Source organism: Dendropsophus ebraccatus, chromosome 12, assembly GCF_027789765.1.
Source record: "Dendropsophus ebraccatus isolate aDenEbr1 chromosome 12, aDenEbr1.pat, whole genome shotgun sequence".
Lineage (NCBI taxonomy): Eukaryota > Metazoa > Chordata > Amphibia > Anura > Hylidae > Dendropsophus > Dendropsophus ebraccatus.
In genome coordinates this window covers 61,476,797-61,500,428 of record NC_091465.1, presented here as the reverse complement: position 1 = coordinate 61,500,428, position 23,632 = coordinate 61,476,797, and the positions used below count along the sequence as shown (strand labels likewise).

The following is a 23,632-nucleotide window of genomic DNA, read 5'->3' as shown; positions in this document are numbered from 1 at the left end:
GGGGGCATTATTACTGCATGGAGGCACAGGGAGGCCTTATTACTGCATGGTGGCACAGGGGTGCATTATTACTGCATGGTGGCACAGGGGGGATTAGTACTGCATGATGGCACAGGGTGCGTTATTACTCAATAGAAGAACAGGGGAAATATAACTATATGGGAGCACAGGGGCATTATTCATATATAGAGGCACATAGGGACATTATTACTACATTGAGGCATAGGGAGACATAACGACTATGTGGAGGCACAAGGGAACATTATTACTACATTGAGGCACAGGGGGCATTTTTACTATTTGGAGGCAAATAACTATTTAACAATACAGTGGTGCCTTGGATTACGAGCATAATTCGTTCCGGGGCTGTGCTTGTAATCCAAATACACTCTTAAACCAAAGCAAATTTTCCCATAAGAAATCATTGATATGCAGACAATTGGTTCCACACCCCAAATATAATGATTTATTATTCTGAATAACATGTGAAACAGATGAAACAAACATTTTGAAACAGCAGAATCTGTGATATTATGAGTTACTATACAGTAATGGAGAGGATGGGAAACACAAGGACTGACAGAGACTGCAGGGAGCAGGAAGGAGGGAGCAGGACACATATGGGCACATACATGCAGCGCTCTCTGTCCGGGGAGAGAGGGGTTACAGCTATGAAGAGATTACCTCCACAGTCCTGTCCCCTGATGTGAGCCACAGCCTGAAGTGGATCTGCTATGATTTGAAAGGTAAGGGAGATTTCCTGGGTCAGAGTACTGGGCTGTAGACCACACTATGCAGACCATGCCCCTCCTCCACTCGCCCTCCAACCCAGTACAGGGAGCTCTTAAACCAAAGCAATGCTCTTAAACCAAGTCACAATTTTGAAAAACTGTGAGCTCTTAAACCAAAACGCTCTTAAACCAAGTTACTCTTAAACCAAGGTACCACTGTATTTTGTATTGTTTTGAATTTCAAAGGAATATGACCAATCAATTTCATATTCTTTCGATGTGCACCCCATTTACAGTTGAGTTTGATACCCCTGCCTTAGACTCTAACCAGGGTGGGAGTAGAGTATTGGTTAGCTTTGGTCATTTGGTTGACATGTGGATCAGACTTCCTGCCTTTTTAATTCCAATATGTCTTATATGGCTTAGTGCATAGTATAAAGAAGGGGACAATCTAAAGTTGTCAAAATGTGGAGTTTCAGTTTAAAGGAGAAAAGCAAAAAAATGTATTAAAGTATAGTATTGCCCCCCAAAAGTTACACAAATCACCAATATACACTTATTACGGGAAATGCACATAAAGTGCTTTTCCCTGCACTTACTACTGCATCAAAGCTTCACTTCCTGAATAAAATGGTGATGTCACGACCCGACTCCCAGAGCTGCGAGGGCTGTGGCTGATGGAGAGGATGATGGCAGGGGGACACTAAGGGACACAGGGCTCTGGAGGGACACTGAGCATCCCCCTGCCATCATCCTCTCCAGCAGCCCGCACAGCTCTGGGAGTCGGGTCGTGACATCACCATTTTATTCAGGAAGTGAGTCCTTGATGCAGTAGTAAGTGCAGGGGAAAAAGCACTTTATAAGCATTACCCGTAATAAGTGTATATTGGGGATTTGTATACCTTTTGGGGGACAATACAATACTTTAATAAAAATTTTCCCCAGACTTCTTTGAACAGCAATTGACTTGTTACCGCAGACTTTAAAGAGGCCCCTAGCCAGACACTTCTTCCGTATCTTCATTTGTGAGAAAAAGTTGTCAATGCAGGCTTGATATTCTACGTTTATCCGCTGCACATCTTGCTGGGAAGTGTTTTTCCGCTAGAGCTGGACATCTGCCGACCCTAGCTGTTAATTCTACTAAATGTGAGAAAAGGGATGAACTACCACATTGAGAGGAAGAATGAATGAATATGGCGTGAATGTTCTACAGGCAGGAGATGTGTGGAACTCTTTTGTTTAGTTCCAGGAATACTCCCTTTAAGTTTCCTTGCTGAGATAAATTCAATGTCCTTATTACTGCTATTGTTCACGGAATTAAAAGAAAAAAAAACACACACACCTCCTCCTTACCAGAAATATGGGAAGAAAATGTAAATGTACAGCTCAATCCTTTAGGGAGCACTTCCCTGCCTGGCAGAATGGAGAACACAATGTATTTTTTCATCCATTTTTTTTATCGCTACCATTGATTTTTTTGTTGGTCTATACACTGTTCCTTCTTCCCAGACTGCTGTTACTGAGCGACAATGTGTCTACACATGCCTTGGCTCTGCTACATCCACACAGCATGCAGCTGGTTCTAGAGATTATGGAAAAGGTCCTAGAATTCCTTATTCCCGTCAGGAGTGAAACCTGAAAAAAAAAAGTCATTGTGTACAAGGTGCCGAATCCATCACTTTGTATCAGAGCTGTAAACCTGCTGAGTTCCCGGAGTACAGAATAGATGGACATGCTGATAATATTCATATTCATACGCAGTTCTGTAATTGAGAAAGAATTTGTTGCAGATTTCACTACCTGGCACAGAATGATCCCACCGTTTTATTTTCAGCTATTAAAAGGCTATATGTGAACAACTGTTTGGCATTTATTCTATGGTAATTTCAACAAGAGCAATTCGGCTTAAATGGAAAATATCTTACAGAAAAACTGGCAGAATTATGAGTTACTGGAAATTATAAGAGAAGGTGGGGGTAAGCTGGAGCTGTACAATGTCTAATGTCGGGAGCACTTTTTATCTTGTTTAGGAGTTCAAGAGTTTAAAGCTATACCAAGCCAACCAAGGTATGCTAAGGGGAAACTGTTCCTGCATCACAGAAATTACAATGGCCAAAAAAAAACGTATATTGCTCCCCAAAAAAGGGTTAACCATCACAGCATATTGCTAGGATATTTCATCACTATTCGATTAGTGGTAATCCAACTGGCAGGACCCCCAGGAATGAGAATGAAGGGGGCACTGATGGTTTAGCATTGCTTTCCATTCACAACAGTAACCTGGGGTTTAAACAGAGACAAGGTCAAGAAGAGGACCAGTAACCTGGGGTTTAGATATAGATCAGGTCAAGAATAGGTACAGTAACCTGGGGTTCAGGCAAGGTCCAAGTGTGGTGCACCACCGATGTGGTGGACGACCGGTCACTTGCCAGAGTGTGAAATGTGACTCCGCTACAGTAGTGGTTGGTCGGGGAATAGCTCAGCCAAGTGTTATGTTGTTGTGACGCCAGTGCTGGTTGGGCACACAGGTATGGTGGCACACCTGCTTTTATTTGAGATAGGCTGGCTATACCCTTCCCCTGTGGTCGGTAACCTGCCGGGCTGTCTGGGGGTCCCTTGGATGCTTATCACAGTGGTCTCAAGTGGATTTATGACCCACCTGGACTATAGGTACTGCCACCCAAAGAAAGGGAAGATGACCCAAGGAAGATGCAATGGCTGTGTAAGCGAATAACCACTAACTCCACTTAAAGTGACACTGTCACCCCCTTTCTGACATCTCTACACAGATGTAAAGGGAAAATTTAGCGTTTTTCATACCTTATTTCATATCATACGTCATGGTGCTTATTCAAGTAAAAAGTGTTCTTTTATCAACTACAGATTGTATTAAGTGGGCGTGGCCTCGCGGCATTAGCGCCACTTAGCCCCGCCCACAACGGCACCATTGTTCCCGCCCCCTCGTCGGCCATTGGAACAGGCTGGCCGAAAGGTCTAGACCCCACCCCCTTTACGTCGGCCAACCAATGGGCGTCAAGAGGGCGGGGCCAACGGTGCTGTTGTGGGCGGGGTTAATTGGCGCTAATGCCGCGAGGCCACGCCCACTTAAACAATCTGCAGTTGATAAAAGGACACTTTTTACTTGAACAAACACCATGACATATGATATGAAATAAGGTATGAAAAACGCTACATTTACCCTTTACACCTGTGTAGAGATGTCAGAATGCACAAAGGGGGTGACAGTGTCACTTTAAAATAAATAAACTTACTGCAGGAATGCTTAATACGGTCATATACAGTAGGATCTTGACTTGATAATATAGCTCAATCTGGAGTGATTTGACCTGTGCTGAGAGCTTAAGGAGAGGTACGGTCGTGCTGACTGAGTTGCGTGCTGAGAGGTAGAAAAGGTTTGGAGAAGTAGGGGGGGGGGCGTCGAGAGAGTCCCAACCCAATGTAGTACTTTGCTCTGCCGGAACTTTAGAAGGAGAATAAGTAGAATACTTGAGAGTAGAGAGAATACTTGTGCCCGTGTGTTGACTCTTTGTTCTATGCACCACCTTTTGCCCACTAGTGTCGGGCGACCCGTCCTAACGGGTGACACAAGCCCCAGACCTCGTAACCTGGGATGAGCAGAGTGGTCCGAGTTCTTTAATGACACCAGCGCTGCTAGATAGAGTACATAGGCTTCTAGCAACTTTACTCCATCCGGATCAGTTCCTCTTTCTTCAGGATACTGTCCTACACTGTTAGACTGGTTCTCGGCATGGATTGGGGTGACCGACTTGTCCTCTCTAAGTGTGCGTTCAGCACTGCATAGTGTGTAGAAGTGCTGCTTTTAAGAAACAAGTGCTAAGGTGTCTCATATGCATCCGTTCTCTACAGAGACCAAAGTAAACTCACTAAGGTGTGGCTACACTTCCTATCCTCATGTGACTACCTTCATGTGACTACAGCATCTGTAGCGTGTACTGTGAGTGGGTGACAAGAGAGAGTAAAGAGATACAAGAGAAAGAAAGAGATATGCAGAAAAGAGAAAGAGCTCTCATTAGTGCACAGGTCCTAAAAACAATAACCCTTTAGTTACATATAGTTGTGCAATACTGTGCAGTACACAATATACATACTAGCAAAATCTAGTGGCAAACTTAGGTACTACTTCATTACCACTTTTACTTTGAAATACACACTTTTGCGAGGTGTGTACAGACAAGAAACACCCATGGTGGGACACGACACAAGAACTCTATTAGGCTGACATTCCTAGTAGATGAGTGCCAATCTTGTAGATAGGTTCTTTTTTAAAGAGCCTATTACAAGGCTAGACAAACATGCAGGCGGCGATGTACAAACAATGGTTGGATCATTTGTATGACCCTATCATATGTCGGCTATACATCCAGTATTGCGTTAGGAGATGTGCAGCTGGTGTGCGATATACAAATGGGTATGCTGATCACTGACCCTACTACTCTGGCTGATAAACTCCCCATGTAGTAGAACACTGTGATTTTCTTAAACTAGACCACCAACTGATAACATGAGGCAGTGCAAGATTCCATAGTAGCACAGTTCTGGCTGAAACACAGAAGAGGGACTAAACCATGCATTAACTTAACATTAAAAAGGTATTAGCATTATGTTCTGTTTGATATATTCCATTATTGAAATACTAATAGTCACATGCATTTGCCATAAGATACATTACAAAGAAACTTTGAATAAATGCACGGAAGCAATCAAAGTTACTGATAAATGGTTATTGGTTGCATACATTTAGCTGTAGAACATACTGATGCATAATTAAATATCGGTCATGAAAAGAGAATTTTTTAGTAATTGTAGGAATTTGTATTGCTAGTGTAGTCAGGAACGGATAAAGAGAACTATTCCCACAGTACTACCTATCAATTAGAAGTTGTAACCAATGGAGCAAAGACAACTATAGCCCCACTGGACAGCAGGGCCATTTACAGTTCTGCAATCATTAGGTACATAGAAAATAGGACAAGAGATCTTGAATTTGTTCATACATAACATCAAGAAATATTTTTTACATTATAAAATTAGGAGTATATCCCCCTACACCACCAGGGAGATACGGCCAGAGGAATGGGTTGTAAATGAGTTGTAAATCTACTATGCAGAAACTTTAGACATCACAAAGCCATTATAGCTTTATTAGATGACAAAATTTGAAAATGATACATCTGCCAATAGAAAATGAAGTGCTATGCTATTGTAACACTGATGATGTCCTAATGCCAATGTCCCACTCTGCCCGATAGTTCTGTGTCCTCTTCGGGTTACATGTCACCACCTGGTCTATGCTCCTGCCTCTCTCTGTCTTCCCATGCTCCTGATGAGGCTGTATCCTATGCTGACCATGCACACATGCTTTCTTGCCATCTTAAAGAGCTAGCATGCCCACCCAATTTTCCCTATGCCTGACTCATCAGTAACACATACCGGTGTTCCCTAAATCCATTTCCATCATGAGTTCTCATGTGGTGGATCCAATGCCACTAGTCCCTACAGTTTAGTTCCGGCCTTCGTAATAATGTCAGCCAAGTTATGCCTTTGTTAAACCCCTATGTATTCCTCAAGCAAATATTATATTTTATAGGAAACAATAGGTAGAGACAATATCACAGTTAAATTTGTTTTAAAGGGAAACTATCAGCAGGTTAAGCTAATCTATGTCCCTATCGCACAGGAGATGCCGAGGAGAAAGGTATGTCTCTTACCTTCATCCTCTGCACCATTTTGGCGCAGTTAGTAGTTTGCTCCACAATCCAGTAAGACCATTAGGGTTTAGAGTAAAACAGGCAGAATATAGTGGGAACAGGCACTAAGTAGCACTAAGGCACCCATTTGGAGCACTTCACTGCCCCATAGTGCTGACCCGCCCATGGAGGACCCACCCCTTTCTAATTATAGTCAATGGAGCGGGCCGGATCGGTGCTATGGGACAGGCAGTGCTCCTAACAATGCAGAGGATGAAGGTAAGAGACATACTTTCCTCCTCAGTGTCTCTTGTGCAATAGGAACAAATCAGCAGGTTAGATTCATCTAACCTGCTGATAGCTCCCCTTTAAAAAAAAAATTAAATTGAGTATCCAGAGCATAACTTTGGATGGCACCACTGTGCATAGCATTATCCATGGCTGTGATTCTGGCCTATGAATTCTCTGGGCCATTGCCCTTGACATGTTTGTTTATTAGTTGCAGCCTTCGGTATCTATGTTTTTATTTAAAAGCTACATTTTAAGGTAATTTTTCACTTGGTTCACTGATTACCACAGTAAGGTCTGGATTTATATAGTCTACATCCTCTTTTATTCTTTGGTGCCTCAATGAGAGTTCTGTACTACAGGTCAAATTTGCAACAGCAGGATCAAGAAGTAACTAGCGCGGAAATTATGTAATAAATCTTAATAGTCACATGAGACACCAAACTTTTCAGTATATTTTAGCTTCAGAAACGAAAAAAATAGAACCTATGAGAAGCCTGATTACTGTGATTTTCAGTCATCTGGTTATAGATTGCATGCAATTTTATTTTATAATTAAAGGGGTTGGCCACTTTATAGTAAGTAAAAGTCCAGTATACAGTATTATTAAGTGCACACAGACAGCAGCTGTGTACACCATAGAGCTAAAATTATATTCAGATTCTCCTCCTCCAGGCTGTGCTGTCCTGCTCTGTGGTGAGTCTGTCCATAAGATGGCTGACATGGAGGAGCATGTGACCATGCCCCACCCTCTGTACACTCCATAGGCATATACAGTGGTGGACACAGAATGCAGGGCATGGTCTCATGCTCCGCCATGCTTGGCCATCTTATAGACAGAATCACCACAGAGTAGGCCAGCACAACCTGGAGGGGAGCCTTATTTTAGTTCTATGGGGTAGCTACTGTCAGTAAGTCAGTAAACAATTTTACTATAAAGTGGCCAACCCCTTTAAGTGATACAAGAGTTGCTTGTAGAGTCTCATGTCATCAGGTATAGTTTTTTTTCCTTTTTTTTTCCTTTTTCAAAATTAAGCATTACCTAAAAATACAGTATGTCAAATTAAGTGTCTTCAATGAGAAAATAACCCACAGAAGAGATTTTTCCAAATTGCTATATTTTCTAAGGCAATGCAAATGTCCATGTGCGCCGAGTGACATATGTGACCTAAAGAACTCAGCTGTTTTTTGTTTTTTTTTTAACTTTTATTATATCCAGTAAATATTTTGAAACAACTGCAGTTTACTGGAATCAGGCTAAAAGGAAATAACCTTACCGTTCCATTTCTAAAAATATATATATTTTTTTTTTTCAGAGCTGAATCCTCTGCTTCATATAATAAAACTAACTGTGAAGGTTCATGGAGATTTTTATATTCCATGATGCTAGAAGTTTGTGTACCCTTTATACTGTCCTTGAGTAGAGTAATAGGAATCCTGGCTACAAGTTCGGCAATTGTTTAGTTAGCATTTATCTAAAATGTTAAAGGAGCCCCACACGTCAAATAAAAAAGATTCTCTAAATACCAGTTATGGGGTCTTTTGATGCAGTTGGGGCAGATATAAAAAAAAAAAAACATAGAAGTTTCTTCCAAGAGTTGCCATTCTATAAACAGAAACACATATTATATAACATCCAGGTCATACAATTTTGCCCCCCTATTTTGCTTTGGAGGGCACTAACAGACATTGATGTACTTCAGCTTATAAGTGATGAGACAAGACTTTAGTTTGATGACATATCATGTACTGGCTGGGTAAAAATTATGAGACTTAACTGGATCCAGAGGGGGAAAACATGGAAGAAAAAATTCTGGAACAATGTTAAAGGAGAAGTCCGGCCAAAATTAATTTTTGATATGTTGTTACTTATGAAAAGTTATACAAATTCCTAATGTACATTAATTATGGGAAATGCACATATAGGGCTATTTCCCTTAATTTCGTAGATCAGGAAGTGTTAGAATTCTCTCAGATACAGTGACGACACAACGAAAGGTGTAATTCCTATGGAGTGTCCAGCAGGGGGCACTCTATATGTAGAAGTCTATGAGACTTTATTGTTTCTATAGATGTCTATGTAAAGTAATGTAATGTAGTGTACAGTATGCTTTATTGAATGAATACATCTATGGAATACTTTGGGGAGCAAGTGTCCTTGCTCCCCAAAGTATTGCATAAATGTATTCATTAAGTACATTAGGATATCACAGTAAGCCCGCCGTGGACTATATACACTGAACTACAGCTCCCATCATCTGCTCATAGTATGAGCAGGTGATGGGAGCTGTAGCTGGTTTATGGCTACAACTTGCCTGCCGCCGCTGATGCCACTGCTTATGCCGCCGGGCGCAGGGGGGAGCCGCTCAGTAAACAGGAGCGCTCCCCCCTCCTCCTGCAGTGTCCCAGAACATACAGACTACTACTCCTATTATGGCCATTTCTATTGCTGTGTCAATGCCTGTTCTGGTAAGTGTTTGCACTGCAACTGCTGCTGGTTTTCCCCTAGTATTCTCTGGTAATGTGCATTTTCATGTGTATTGTCATGTATTCCTGTGTATTATTACAGTGTACAGTGGTATGCAAGGCTGTTGATCACGTGACCTGTAACCATGGTTCCTCCAATGGCCGACTAGTTCTGGCCAGGAGCAACCATGTGACCTCCCACTTCCTCCTAACAAGTTAGTCTTCCCCCTGCTTCCAAGCAAGGAGGATGTGTGTCGTCCCTCTCCTGCCTCAGAGGAGTTGGGCTTCTTCTCTGCAGCCTCTTCACCATAAGAAGAGTGACTGATTCTGCTGCTGTATTCAAGTCTTCGGCTGTACCTGCCTGCTCAAGTGACCGGATTCTTCTCTCTCATCTGGGTGTCATTCCGTTATCTCTCCTCATCGCTGCAAGGATTCACAGCAAGTATTATTCTCAAGCTAATCCACCCAGCAACGCTATTCCTCTCATACTCCTACTCCCATCATCCGGCACGTATTCTCACAGCCTATGCAGCACCACTCCTGCTTTATTTGTCAAAGCCTGCTATATACCCGGTTGCATCCGGACAGAACTGTTGCTACTAGTTACCTTATCTATAATAAAACCGCTGTTACTGAACCCTGGCATTGGTGTCCACTAACTGGTGCCCTGACTAAGTGCAGCGAAGAATCGCATGCCCATCATCACCCGCAGATTCCACAGACCGGCCCTACAGCTGTGCCGCCCTCAGGCCTATACCGTGACAAGTATAACCCCTGCAGCTGCCCCAGTCATTGCCCGCTCATAACACCAGCACTGCGGAAGTGGCCCCCAGGGGCCAGGGCATCGCATTTTTGGCGTCACGAACAGGATATACCCGCCACGCGGTGTACCAGATCTACAGTTTAATATCGTCTCCAGAGACTGTGCTAAAATTGCCATGGGAGTTCTGATAACTGAGTCGCTGCACGGCTGGGACTGTACACAAAATGGCCGCTTCTTGCTGTTATTTCTACCTGCGCCATCCCCCAGTGACGAGGGGGTTAACTGCCATGCGGCCGAGAAGCGGGAATTGCTTGGCGCCAATGATAATGACTGTGTCTCTCCTGATTGGCCGGCCGCTTCCACTGACGTCACTGTTGCTGGGCAGATTCTGGAACCTGATCCTCCAGCCTGGCGCTCCTCCCCTTCCTGCTACAAGTTCCGGCCAGAGCGTGACAAGATGGCGACCCCCGAGGAGTGCATCTTCGCAGATGCTGCTCCCGTTGTGCCTGAATGGCCTACAAGCCTAGCGGAGGTAGATCCTGCCTGTCTCCTAGCTCCGCTACCTCCAGACAGCGACTCCAGCTGGGGCTCCGTTGCGTCGGACGATATAGGTTCCACCCGGGCTTCCACTCCACTCTGCGCTGACCCGGACGGGGGACCATCATCCGGCACCAGTCCTTCCCCGGAGACCGGCCGTTCCAGCGAGTCCGACTTGGCCTTCTCCACCGGAGGATCGACTTCACCGGAACGGGACGAAATAGTGAGTACCGGACCTCCGGACACCCCGTTACCCGGCCCTAGTAAAGGGAAAAAGCCGAAGGCCTCCTGTTTCACCAGCCCCTGGCGGCTCCCTGAGCCCGAGACACCTTCCTTGCCGCAGTGGGTGTTTGGTGATGACCCCATCATCAGCAGAATAGCCGAGGAGATTCAGCAGGCCCTCTCTCTCTTGCCTCCGGTGACTCAGACCGCCCCTACCATGGCTAGCACCGTGACGGTTAGCCCCACTACGGCCCAGCCACCCACTGCTTCTTCCACTAAGGGGGGCCTGCCTGCCAAGTCTGGCCTAGTGCCGGAGGAGCCCCCGACTGTGCCCTATCCAGACTATGCTCCCCTGTGGGACCATCCATATACTCCATTTGCTGAATCCAACGCTGCTTCCGAGCGACTGTTCATCCGGAAGCTGGAGAGGCCTAAGCCAGGTGAGGCTCCCCTAGAGCGGAGACGGGGGACCGTTACTAAATTTGATAAACAGCGGGGGTATGGCCTCATCATGGATTCCTACACCGGCCTACTGGTACTCGCTAACAGAAGGGCCGTGATGCGCGAGTATCAGCCGGGCTACCTGAATAACCTCAGTCCCGGGGAGGTGGTAGAGTATACCCTGGTGGGTTCCCCGAAAGGCCCCTGGGCAGCCGCTATCACCAGGCCAAAACATGCGGTGCAACGGCCCTTCCTGCCTTCTTCATCAGAGCAATGGGACGAGGACTGGCCTGATTTCAAGCCCTTGGGCTCACTTGTCGCCGCGCCCCCTGCTCCGAGCCCATCTACTTCGGCTGCTAGCACCGCTCCTTCCCCTGCCGTGGCTAAAGCTGCTGTCTCCTCCACTACCACCACCTACCACGTGGCCCCTACTGTCTCTCCTGTGACCACAGTAGCCCCTACTGTCTCTCCTGTGACCACCGTGACCCCTAGCCTCGTGGTCACCACCGCAGCAGATGATGCTCCTGCTCCGGCTTCCTCCCGGTATTATCCCTGGGAGAAAAAGAGGGGTGCCACTTGGGGTCCTCCAGGACATTTCTGTTAAATGTCCTCCCAAGGGCTGAGTTCTATGACTGTGTTTTTTTTGTGAACTGTTTCACCATTCTCGTGTATGCAACGTTCAAGGTTCGTGCCTGGTTCTCCTGACCAAGTTCCCTGTACTAACCAGCCATGAGCTGATGGACACTTACAATAACAAAAGGTTCTCTAGTGCCTGTCCCAGAGCCTTTTACATGGACGATGTTCCAATTGCCTTAAAGAGACTCTACCTAACAGAGACACTTAACCCATTCCTTCCTAATGCACTTTCCTGTGATTGTGTGTTCCACACAGGGTATTATTGCACTTATTTCATTATTTCATTTTTTTTTCTCTACTATTGCATTCCAGTGTTATCGAAGTCTTTGTATTTCCTCCTCTGAGCAAGCACAAGGTTACATAGATTGCCTCAGAGTAGAGTGCCTCTTTTGTAAAACAGTATATTTTACAGTGTCTAAGTCAGATAGCTCCTCCTCTGAGTAAGAGAAGTCAGGTTACATATACCTCAGAGAAAGTCCAGTTTATGTAGGAGTGTATTTTCTCATCCAGTCTCATTATTGTGTATTATTATCATATCTATAGCTGGAAAGATTTAGTTGAGCCAGTTTGTATGCAGATATTTTTCTCAGATTTTCATTCAGATTTCTCTCAGGTTTCATTCAGATTCATGTGAGCCAGTTCTCCTCAAGACCTCGCAGTATTTGTTGTCCCTTGTGTTTCCCTTCCTTTTGGTTCCGGTATTTGTTCACCTCTGTCTTGTCCCAACACAGTAGTTATCACACATAGTCATACCTAACATTCACACTGGTCCATACATGTTGCACCTTGGATACCCTTTCGTGTGTTTGGCCTATTGGGTAATTGTGTTGTGTGATTGACCGGTATGTAAGGGGCCCCCATGTATGTTTGCTTTTATTATTTTGTTCTTTTCTCTTCCAGGTATCCAAGACACTACTCAGACACGCCAAGGTAGTACACAGGTCTTCACGTTCTCCTCCAGTAGGGTAACACATTTAACAGAAAACCTACTGTCTAACTGGCTGGAATATTGAGGGTCCCCCGCCAGCAGTTAAGTTGTCCTGGCTTACACGTCAGATGGTTCACGCACTAGCTACCTGGTCGCCAGAGTACGTTAGGCACCCCTAGGTGAAGTCCTGCCACTAGGGTTTCTCATCCTCTCTCTCTTCTCACCTGTGCCTTGGGCGTGGGAAACACACACCTCATCACACTCACTCTCATCATTCATTCCTGTTGTTTGATTGTCCAGTCTATTCATGTTTGCTGCCTTCTAGATTCGCCGAGGTCGGCTCAAATTTGCTAGGGAGGTATGCAGTGTCCCAGAACATACAGACTACTACTCCTATTATGGCCATTTCTATTGCTGTGTCAATGCCTGTTCTGGTAAGTGTTTGCACTGCAACTGCTGCTGGTTTTCCCCTAGTATTCTCTGGTAATGTGCATTTTCATGTGTATTGTCATGTATTCCTGTGTATTATTACAGTGTACAGTGGTATGCAAGGCTGTTGATCACGTGACCTGTAACCATGGTTCCTCCAATGGCCGACTAGTTCTGGCCAGGAGCAACCATGTGACCTCCCACTTCCTCCTAACAAGTTAGTCTTCCCCCTGCTTCCAAGCAAGGAGGATGTGTGTCGTCCCTCTCCTGCCTCAGAGGAGTTGGGCTTCTTCTCTGCAGCCTCTTCACCATAAGAAGAGTGACTGATTCTGCTGCTGTATTCAAGTCTTCGGCTGTACCTGCCTGCTCAAGTGACCGGATTCTTCTCTCTCATCTGGGTGTCATTCCGTTATCTCTCCTCATCGCTGCAAGGATTCACAGCAAGTATTATTCTCAAGCTAATCCACCCAGCAACGCTATTCCTCTCATACTCCTACTCCCATCATCCGGCACGTATTCTCACAGCCTATGCAGCACCACTCCTGCTTTATTTGTCAAAGCCTGCTATATACCCGGTTGCATCCGGACAGAACTGTTGCTACTAGTTACCTTAACTATAATAAAACCGCTGTTACTGAACCCTGGCATTGGTGTCCACTAACTGGTGCCCCGACTAAGTGCAGCGAAGAATCGCATGCCCATCATCACCCGCAGATTCCACAGACCGGCCCTACAGCTGTGCCGCCCTCAGGCCTATACCGTGACAAGTATAACCCCTGCAGCTGCCCCGGTCATTGCCCACTCATAACACCAGCACTGCGGAAGTGGCCCCCAGGGGCCAGGGCATCGCACTCCTCTTTCCGGGATCCTGGGAACCTCCCCCCTATCCCAGGGCTGACTCCCCGCCTGGCCGCCGCTCTCCCCCCACACATACTGGCTCCCGATGCATCCTGGTGTCCGCACTGATGCATCGGGAGTCCGTATGTGTGGGGGGAGAGCGGCGGCCAGACGGGGAGTCAGGCCTGGGATAGGGGGGAGGTTCCCAAGATCCCGGGAGGAGGAGGAGCGCTCCTGTGTACTGAGCGGCTCCCCCCTGCGCCCGGCGGCATAAGCAGTGGCATCAGCGGCGGCAGGCAAGTCATAGCCATAACCCAGCTACAGCTCCCATCACCTCATCATACTATGAGCAGATGATGGGAGCTGTAGTTCAGTGTATATAGTCCAGATCGTCGGGCGGCAGGAAAGCGGCGGATCGGCGGGCTTACTGTGATATCCTAATGTACTTAATGAATACATTTATGCAATACTTTGGAGAGCAAGGACACTTGCTCCCCAAAGTATTCCATAGATCAGGCATGTCCAAAGTCCGGCCAGAGGGCCATTTGCGGCCCGCGTTCCGAACTTTTACGGCCCCCCAGGTATCCAGCTTGCTATTATCTGCCTGTGTTATAAAGCATATAGCATGTAGCATGTAAAATGGTCGGCCCTCGCACATGTTCACTTCATCAAATTTGGCACTCTTCGAAAAAAGTTTGGACATGCCTGCCATAGATGTATTCATTCAATAAAGCATACTGTACACTACATTACTTTACATAGACATCTATAGAAACAATAAAGTCTCATAGACTTCTACATATAGATCGCCCCCTGCTGGACACTCCATAGGAATTACACCTTTCGTTGTGTCATCACTGTATCTGAGAGAATTCTTAAGGCCCTATTCCACGGAACGATTATCGTCCGTATTCGGCCGATATCGGCCGCTACGGACAATAATCGTCCCGTGGAATAGAGTGCAACGATCAGCCGACATCGTTCATGTCGGCTGATCGTTGCAGTCGCTTGTTTTTCAACATGTTGAAAAACAAGCGACTGATATATCAGCGATCTGCTGCCATCGCTCCGTTGAATAGGAGCGTCGGCAGCAGACGCTGCTATATCCTATGGGCTGCCCGGACGATCAGCGATCAGCCGGGCAGCCCCCCCCTCCGCCCCCTCCCGCACTCAACCGCTCGCTGCAGCCGCGTTGAATAACGGTGGCAGGGAGCGGGGAACGAGGAGCAAACGAGCGATGAGTGCTCTCGTTTGCTCCTCTTAACGACCCGTGTAATAGGCCCTTAACACTTCCTGATCTACTAAATTAAGGGAAATAGCCCTATATGTGCATTTCCCATAATTAATGTACATTAGAAATTTGTATAACTTTTTATAAGTAGCAACATATCAAAAATTTATTTTTCTCCGGACTTCTCCTTGAATTTTTCATATTTGGCCCATTTTAAAGGGTTTGTCCAGCGAAAATCTTTTTCTTTCAAATCAACTGGTGTCAGAAAGTTATATACTGTAGATTTGTTATTTACTTCTATCTTCCCATACTTATCAGCTACTATATGTCATGCAGGAAATGTTGTTTTAATTTCAGTCTGACACAGTGCTCTCTGCTGACATCTCTGGCCGTGACAGGAACTGTCCAGAGCAGGAGAGGTTTTCTATGGGGATTCATAGAAAACCGAGACAGATTTCTTGTCTTGGACAGAGATGTCAGCAGAGAGCAGTGTCAGACTGAAACCAAAACAACATTTCCTGCATGACATACACCAGCTAATAAGTATGGGAAGACTTGAGATTTTTAAATAGAAGTAAATTACAAATCTATATAACTTTCTGATATCAGTTGATTTGAAAGAAAAAGATTTTCGCTGGACAACCCCTTTAAGTATAAAATGCCCCTGCATTTATGTGGCCTAAAAGTGCCCCATCGTTTGGCTGCCATAATTGGTTACACAGTCTTGGATACCCAGCAAAGGCTAGCTAGTCTAGTCTGATGCCACAGAAGAGTGGAAGACTGATGTGGAAGACTGACAAATATAAATAAAAAATATAACATTAGCTATAATAGTTTGCTGCGTCTCAGAACCGAATCATGGGGCAATTGTAGAAGGAGGCCTGTCTAAAGGCCCTATTCCACGGAACGATTATCGCCCGTATTCGGCCGCTACGGGCGATAATCGTCCCGTAGAATAGAGTGCAACGATCAGCCGACATCGTTCATGTCGGCTGATCGTTGCAGTCGCTTGTTTTTCAACAAGTTGAAAAACAAGCGACTAATACAGCAACGATCTGCTGCCGTCGCTCCGTTGAATAGAAGCATCGGCAACAGGCGCTGCTGTATCCTATGGGCTGCCCGGACGATCAGCAATCACCCGGGAAGCCCCCCCCCCCCCCCGCAGCTCCCGGCCGCCCCTCCCGCACTCACCCGCTCGCTGCTGCCGCGTTGAATGGCGGCAGCAGCGAGCGGGGAACGGGGAGCAAACGAGTGCTGAGAGCGCTCGTTTTCTCCTCTATTCGACCCGTGAAATAGGGGCTTAATGAATCTTGTGTTCTTTTACACCATGTAGACAGCCGGGTGTGTTTGCGCCACTTACCTTGGGAACAATTGGCACCATGATTCACTTTATCAAGAAAATAGGTTGTCAACAACTGAAAGTTGAAGAAAGTTGTCGGCTGTAGGAGGACCTGCAGTCATGTGCTTGAAATGTGGTTGTCTTAAAAATACAGGAGAGAAAGTGGGCAGCGTCAGGTTCATATCCGGCTAAAGTAGATGGTGACAGAGACTGAGGTCGCTCCCACATTTGTAGTTTGCAGTGTGAGACTCTTTGAAGACTACTAGCTACGAGAGTGACCTCCCTGAAAGTTATTACTGTTAGCAAAGACTGTGCAGTGTACAACATATTATCCTGTTCATAACTACCCATGTAATGGTGCTACACTTGTAAAGAGCTTAACTAAAAATTATTCATTTATAACCTTTACACCTCCACCTTACAATATAGAGGATTTTTGTTACTCCATTTGAAATAGTAGACTTTGGAGAACAGAACAGAGGTTAACCCCTTTGTTTGAACTCTGTACTCCATTCATTGTCCATGGAGCTGTGGAATATAGCTAGAGAACAATGGTTTCTAATAAAATAATGACGTTGGGAACCTGTTCTTGAAATCGGAAGGTCTCAGCAGTTCAATCCTAGATCTGACACCTATTGTCAGGACTGGTGGTCATGGCATCTGTGCCGCCGGTCCTGCCTCTGACTCTGCGGGTGATGTGGATGCTCGCTCGCGTTCTCGGTCATTAGGTGCACGCCGGAGAATGCAAGCATTTTAATCAATTGCTATGTTGTACATGGTCACCTGAAGAGTTAATTGTTCACCTGTGGGGGTGGGGATTCCAGGCTGCATTTAAGGCCTGCAAACAGTGTGCTAGTAGCCAGTGTTTGAGTTTCTCTGCACCAGCTAGTCTAGTGGTTTGTTTTCTGCAGTTCTGACCTTGCTTCGTGTTTTTGACCATCGCCTTTGTCTGATCCCTTTGTACTTTGCTATTGGTTGGTTTTTTGACTTCGGCTAGTGTTTGACTATTCTTAGCTTTGTGATTTTGTCCTGACATACCTTCCTGGTTTTGACGTCGGCCTTATTGACCATTCTTCTGTGTTTGTTTGTCTGTCTCTTGTCTCCCATCCCCTGCACCCTAGTCAGTGTATATCGCAGTGATCGTGGTTGTCGCCCCACAGTCCAGCGTGGGTGGGGCAATAGGCAGGGACAGAGGTTAGGGTAAGATCAGGGCTCACATCCCTTTGTTGTCTGGTTATCTGACACCTATCCAGTATTCTGTTCATAATTCTATAATTCTATAATCTGCCAAGGGTTGTAAGAACATCTCCTGAATACAATTGTTGTAGGGGGTTTGATCTAAAATGACTGATAAGAAACCAGTGGAAGATAGTTTAATGTTTTAGCATTAGCAACTGAATTATCGGTTCTTTGCAACTGTATGTATTTATTATCCTACTATTCTCCAGACTATTGGATAATAATCTACAATTTTGTAATATCCCATATCTGTTAAGAATTCCCTGTTCTTTTAAAGAATAAAAAAAAACTGCAAAAAGAAAAAAAAGGGCATAAATTGTGGAATGCTTAAAGGAGAACTCCGGCAAAATCAATTTTAAGATATGTTATTGCCCAACAAATCTTATAAAAATTACTAAGAGAAACGTATTATGGGAAATGCATCTATAGCAAATTTTCCCTGCACTTTCTACAGCATGGCGTGTTCATTTCTCTGCCAAGTTGGTGACATGACATCACATCAACTGCGGGCTCCTGCTGTTCCAGTCTGTCCTACTAAAGGGATCAGCCCCTCCATCCTCCTCCAGCTCCCTGCACCTGTCTGTATGCCCTCGGCAACACTAGTCTGGCAGCCGCTGGCTCCCGCTGGCTCCCGCTGCTCCCCGCTATCCCTTACAGTTCTCGCCTCTACCGGGATCACCCCCTCCATCCTCCCCCAACTCCCTGCACCTCTCTCTACCTGTCAGTATGCCAGCGATGCAGCAGCAGGAGTCAGCAGTTGATGTGACGTGACATCACCAACTTTGCAGAGAAATGAACAGGCCATGCTGTATTAAATGCAGTGCTTCCAATCATAAGTGTCTATTAGTAATATTCATAACTTTCATTGGGCAATAAAATATCTTAAAACTAATTTTGCCCAAAATTCTCCTTTAATTGGAATTTTACTATTATAAACAATATTTATTTACCGAATTTACAGAAAATGTTTGTTGTACTTTTTGCTACAATATAACTGTAGTTTTTTTTTTCTTTTTAGTTGGATCACAGGCTTTCATTTTGAAACCTTTTCTTAGGGTACTATTACAAAAAGCAATTTTCCGACGACTAACGATTAACGATCTTAAACGACCGCTAAGGCAAACGACCCGAAATCGTTCACCCAAGTACACGAAACGATGATCGTTATTTATGATCGTTCTTGCGGTCGTTTAGTCGTCGCTATTGCGTAGGTTTCAGCTGTGAATTCTTATTCCACCGAACGATGTGCGAACGATGAGCGAACGATCAAACGATAAAAATAGGTCCGGATCCTTTTAAACGATCAACGATTTCTCGTTGGTCGTTTAATCGTTGCCTGCTATTACACGAAATGATTATCGTTCAAATCCGAACGATTTAACGATTTTTCGAACGATAATCGTTCCGTGTAATACCACCCTTAAGGTAGACTGTACTATCACAAGTCTGTAGGGCAGCACATTTTTGCCTCTGCATGTTCTAACAGCCACTAATACTAGACAGACATGTGTCCCCGGGGCCAGTATGCCAGTATTTATCAGTTAGCACTGAATGGAGTCCCAATGGTCTAGCAGTGAATGAGTCATCATTGCTGAATTTTGACAATGACAATGACATTGTCACTGGATGTTACTTATTTCTACAGAGATAAAGTTCTATTGATTGCAAGCTTAGATCTTCATAGCATAACTATGCATACATATGTATAATCAATATCCGCTCTCCTTCAGTTAGTTTATTCTAAAGATAAGGAAAGTCAGCAGATCAAAAGAGTGAATAGTTTACTATTCCTTCAGAATCAATAAAAATCTATTCTTATCAAAGTTTGAAAAGTTCAAGCTATCTGAGATGCATCTGAGATCACCGCAATGATTGGCAACTCTCTAGTACTGTGCCTAGGGGAAAATCTGTAAATCAGAAGCAGGCGGGCAGGGGAAGCCCACAGCTCATGAATATGCCAGACTCCTGGCTCACAGCACTCGCAGCTGGATGCAACCAATAAAATGTACATTTGGCCAAACTAGAACGTATTTATAGAGTGGAAATCAGTGTGACTATTGCTACTGCACGCTGCGGTCAGGAAAGGCAGTATGAACTAGCTGACAGGTTCACTTTAACTGATATGCCAGGTGCTTTCCTGGCATATACTTTAAGCATACACTGCTAGCACAGTGATTGTCTACGAATATATGTTCAGTATTTAAATCATCTCTGATTTTTATTTTTATTTTCTTCAGAATAAGCCGTTGTATGTATATATGAGGGGTAGCACTGCTTTTGGACATTATATAACTTTTGACATTTTACACCAGTTTTCTCCTGTGCATGCTGCATCTCTAATGTACAGTTGTCCCTAAGCAAATGGGTGCAAAATAGCTGCTATGATGAATTCAATATGCTACATGCACACATAAGAAAAGATCCTGCTCTCCTACATTTGTATTGCACACTTCCCAAAGCAGCAGCAGCAGCATGGGGAGCACTATAGAGCAGTTCTGTGCAGTGTAACCTGTAAATCAAACAGTGAGGTCAGATGTACCACAGAGTTTTAGCCATGTCATTGTCTCTTTTTCCTTTCTTCCCCATAGTCTTCTATTGGCAGCAATAATTTGATCTGTCTATCTAAATTTTGGCTTTTTTACGGCGTGCATAATCAGTTTAGAAGTAGAGGGCAAGTATCCCCTGCTTTCTGTATGTATGTAGTGTATGGGGGTTATCACAGTGTCAGTTTTCATACTTCCTGGAGCTGAGCTCAGGGAAATCTGGCACTTAGAAATGGAGTTTGCAGGGTGGTGACAAAGGGGAAAGCCATATAAAAAAAAGTGATTCAATGACCAGATATAGCACTGCTCCTCATGTACATACACAGGTTAGTTTATCCTAAAATAGTCATTTGAAATGACAGTCACATATTATGTTTGTTAAGAAGTATGCAACAGTATGGAACAGAATTGTGCAACATGTCTACAAGAAAAATTATTTGCTTAAAGCAACCAACCAGGCTTTAGCTTTCATTATACTAGAACAGTTTAAAAAAGGAAAACAGCCCTGTGATTGGTCACAATGGGCAAAGATGTCCTAACACTGAGAACTGGGGCATGTATTTTTTTCAGTACATATTTCAAATATATGTGTGTAGGTCACATATCACTTATTTGCACCATTTTCCAAATGGAAAAGCATTGGGAAGGCAGGATGCAGATTAGCCCAATTGAATGAGACTTAGCCACATCGATAACTGCAATAAGGAGTAGAAGTGGTATATCTGGGAACATAGCCTAATACTACCAACGCTGTATCAGTTCTGAAAGGGGGTAAGAAGGGTGTGACTAGCTGAGTGATATAACTATTGTCATTCATGAATGATCATTGTTCACATTTTATGCTTCTTCTCCACCAGTTTAACACACTTTGTTGTTTATACCTTAGCTGGTGTCACTGATGCATGTACACATGTATATAGACTTTGGTTCATTTTGAATATTCATGTTTACAATGTATTAACACAATCAAGTCCTTTCACTTTCGGCACCCTGGCTCATATTATGGTTTGAAACTTGAGTACACTTTAAGATTTCAGTAGATTATTCTAGTGAAAGTGAAAGGCAGCTTGAAGGGCGTGTGTATATGATATTTACCTGCGTTTAAGCATATGGAATTCCCGAGTGCTGGCCCTTCTGCAGCTGCACACAGGTACTTTCTTTTATTATTTATACAGAATTTGGGCAATGAATGGTCACTGCTTCTGATAGCAGTCTTTGCATCTCCATGATCAGATGAATGGCTCAACAACACCTCCTGCTTTGCTTTTCATAGTGTAAGGCCAGGGCAAAACACAGATGTTTTGTATCTTCTCTTTTTAACTATTAGGACACCTGCCGTTCTCGGGAGCATACTAATGGTACATTCACACAGAGAGATTTATCTGACAGATTTTTGAAGCCAAAGCCAGGAATGGATTTAAAAAATAAAAAAAAAATAAGAAATCTCAATCTTTTCTTTATGACCTGTTCTCTGTTTATAGTCTGTTCCTGGCTTTGGCTTCAAAGATCTTTCAGATAAATCTGTCTGTGTAAACGCACCCTAATGCTAAGTTTACACGAGGCGATTATTGGCCCGATCGTATGATTAACAATTTCGAAGTAACGATTTTTTTTTAATAACGATCAGAGTTCAGATGGAACGATATATCGTACAGAAAATTCGTTTTGCGATCGCTTAAGCCTATCTCACACATAGGTAAAATCAGTGAACGACTGTTTACACAGAATGATCGACGATTTTTTTTGCGAACGACGATTTGAGAACATGTTAAAAGATCAAAATGAACGATTTATCGATCGTTCGCCGCGTTTACACGTACGATTATCGTTCAAATTCGATCGTTATCGCGAAAATTCACCCGATAATTGTTCCGTGTAAACGTAGCATTAGCCTCATGCCTTGCAATTAGGCAGTTTGCTGAGCCTTGATTTTGTTGTCTAAATTTGTTGTCAAAATTAGCTTGTCCTAGTTTTCGAGTTTCAAGTTTTTTAAGAAAGTTTTTGTTGTAAATCTCTGTTGTAAATTAAGATGAGCAAATTTACAGTAGGAATAAAGAGAAGCTATTCCTTCCTATTGGCATTCTGCTCATCAGGCTTCCAGCTTTGAAGTCTTCTTCGCTCCATGCCACTCCAACCCGGGTGCTGGGAAAAGATGGATTCTGTTCTGGGAAACTTCTCCCAGTTTCCCAGGACTGGATCCTGCTTTTCCCAGCACCCAGGGAGGAGCGGCACAGAGCAGAAAAGACTTCTAAGCCCGCAGCCTGATGAGCTGAATGCAGATAGGAATGAAGCACTTCCCTTCATTCCTGTAAATTCGCTTAGCTCTACTTGTGACATACTAAGTATGTCATAATTTTAAATAACACCAAATATGCTAAAATTGTTAAAAACACAAGGCATTTAGCCTGCACTTTAAAACATATAAATTGTGTATCTGCCTCCTGTGGTACCCAGAATGCTCAAGACAGGCAAGGAGTAAAATGAGCCATAGCCCAATGAGCCATGACCTGCAGGTCATTACTATCAATGAATTACACGTCTATGCGTTCACTGCTACAGCACTCATGCCACTTCTCTGCCCATAGCTGTTGCAGAACATCTAATAATGTGAAGTAAAGTTGCAGCACCTGCTTCTTTCATTCCCTGTCTTCTCAGGTTGCTGGTAATGTAAGCTGGAGGGGTTGGTAAGAGACGGTGTCAGAGATAACACTATATCTTTGGGTCATATGGTCATTATAGTCAGGGTGATGTTGTTTTATTTAAATAGAATTTTCAGATACTGGAATACCCCTTTAATTATATGCTTTATTTCATTGACAACATTCACATAACAGCTCCAATTGTGATCAAACTTGTAGAATGGCAGAATTGAGTCCCCAGAACCTTTGCATTTGTTTCCTGGTCTTTATGGATACATATAGGATAAAAATGTGATCACTTGTTTCTGGCAAATATTACTATGCATGATCCTCGGATATTGGCTCTATTTTGCAGTGCTGTGCTACAAGCTCACTTACTTCCCCTCTTAAATAAATGTTTAAATAGAAAGGAAGCAAAATCTGACCCTTTAAGGTGTGGCTCTACTTTGTAGCTGCTTTGCATAAATGCAATGGAAATAATCTACTTGGCAGCACTAATAACAGTCTGATTAACTCCACAAAGTATTTCTAAGAAGTCACATGATTAACGCTAAAGTTTCCTCACTGTTTTCAGTTCAGTCCAGTTTATAGCAGTCAGCAGTAGTAGATCCAGCATGCATCCACATGGCGGAGG

At 44.1% G+C, this 23,632-nt stretch overlaps 1 protein-coding gene across 3 annotated transcripts in view; it reads left to right on the top strand.

Annotated features, from left to right (window-relative positions):
• LOC138769208 (suppressor of cytokine signaling 3-like) overlaps positions 1–23,632 on the top strand; it is a 106,670-nt gene that overhangs the window by 19,667 nt on the left and 63,371 nt on the right. The window contains exon 2 of one of the 3 annotated variants that reach the window (XR_011359223.1): positions 2,241–2,590. The exons of the other annotated variants lie outside the window; for them this stretch is intronic. The gene's annotated coding sequence lies outside the window, so the exon portion shown is untranslated. Of the gene's footprint in view, positions 1–2,240; positions 2,591–23,632 lie in introns of those variants that run through there. 3 annotated transcript variants of the gene reach the window in all.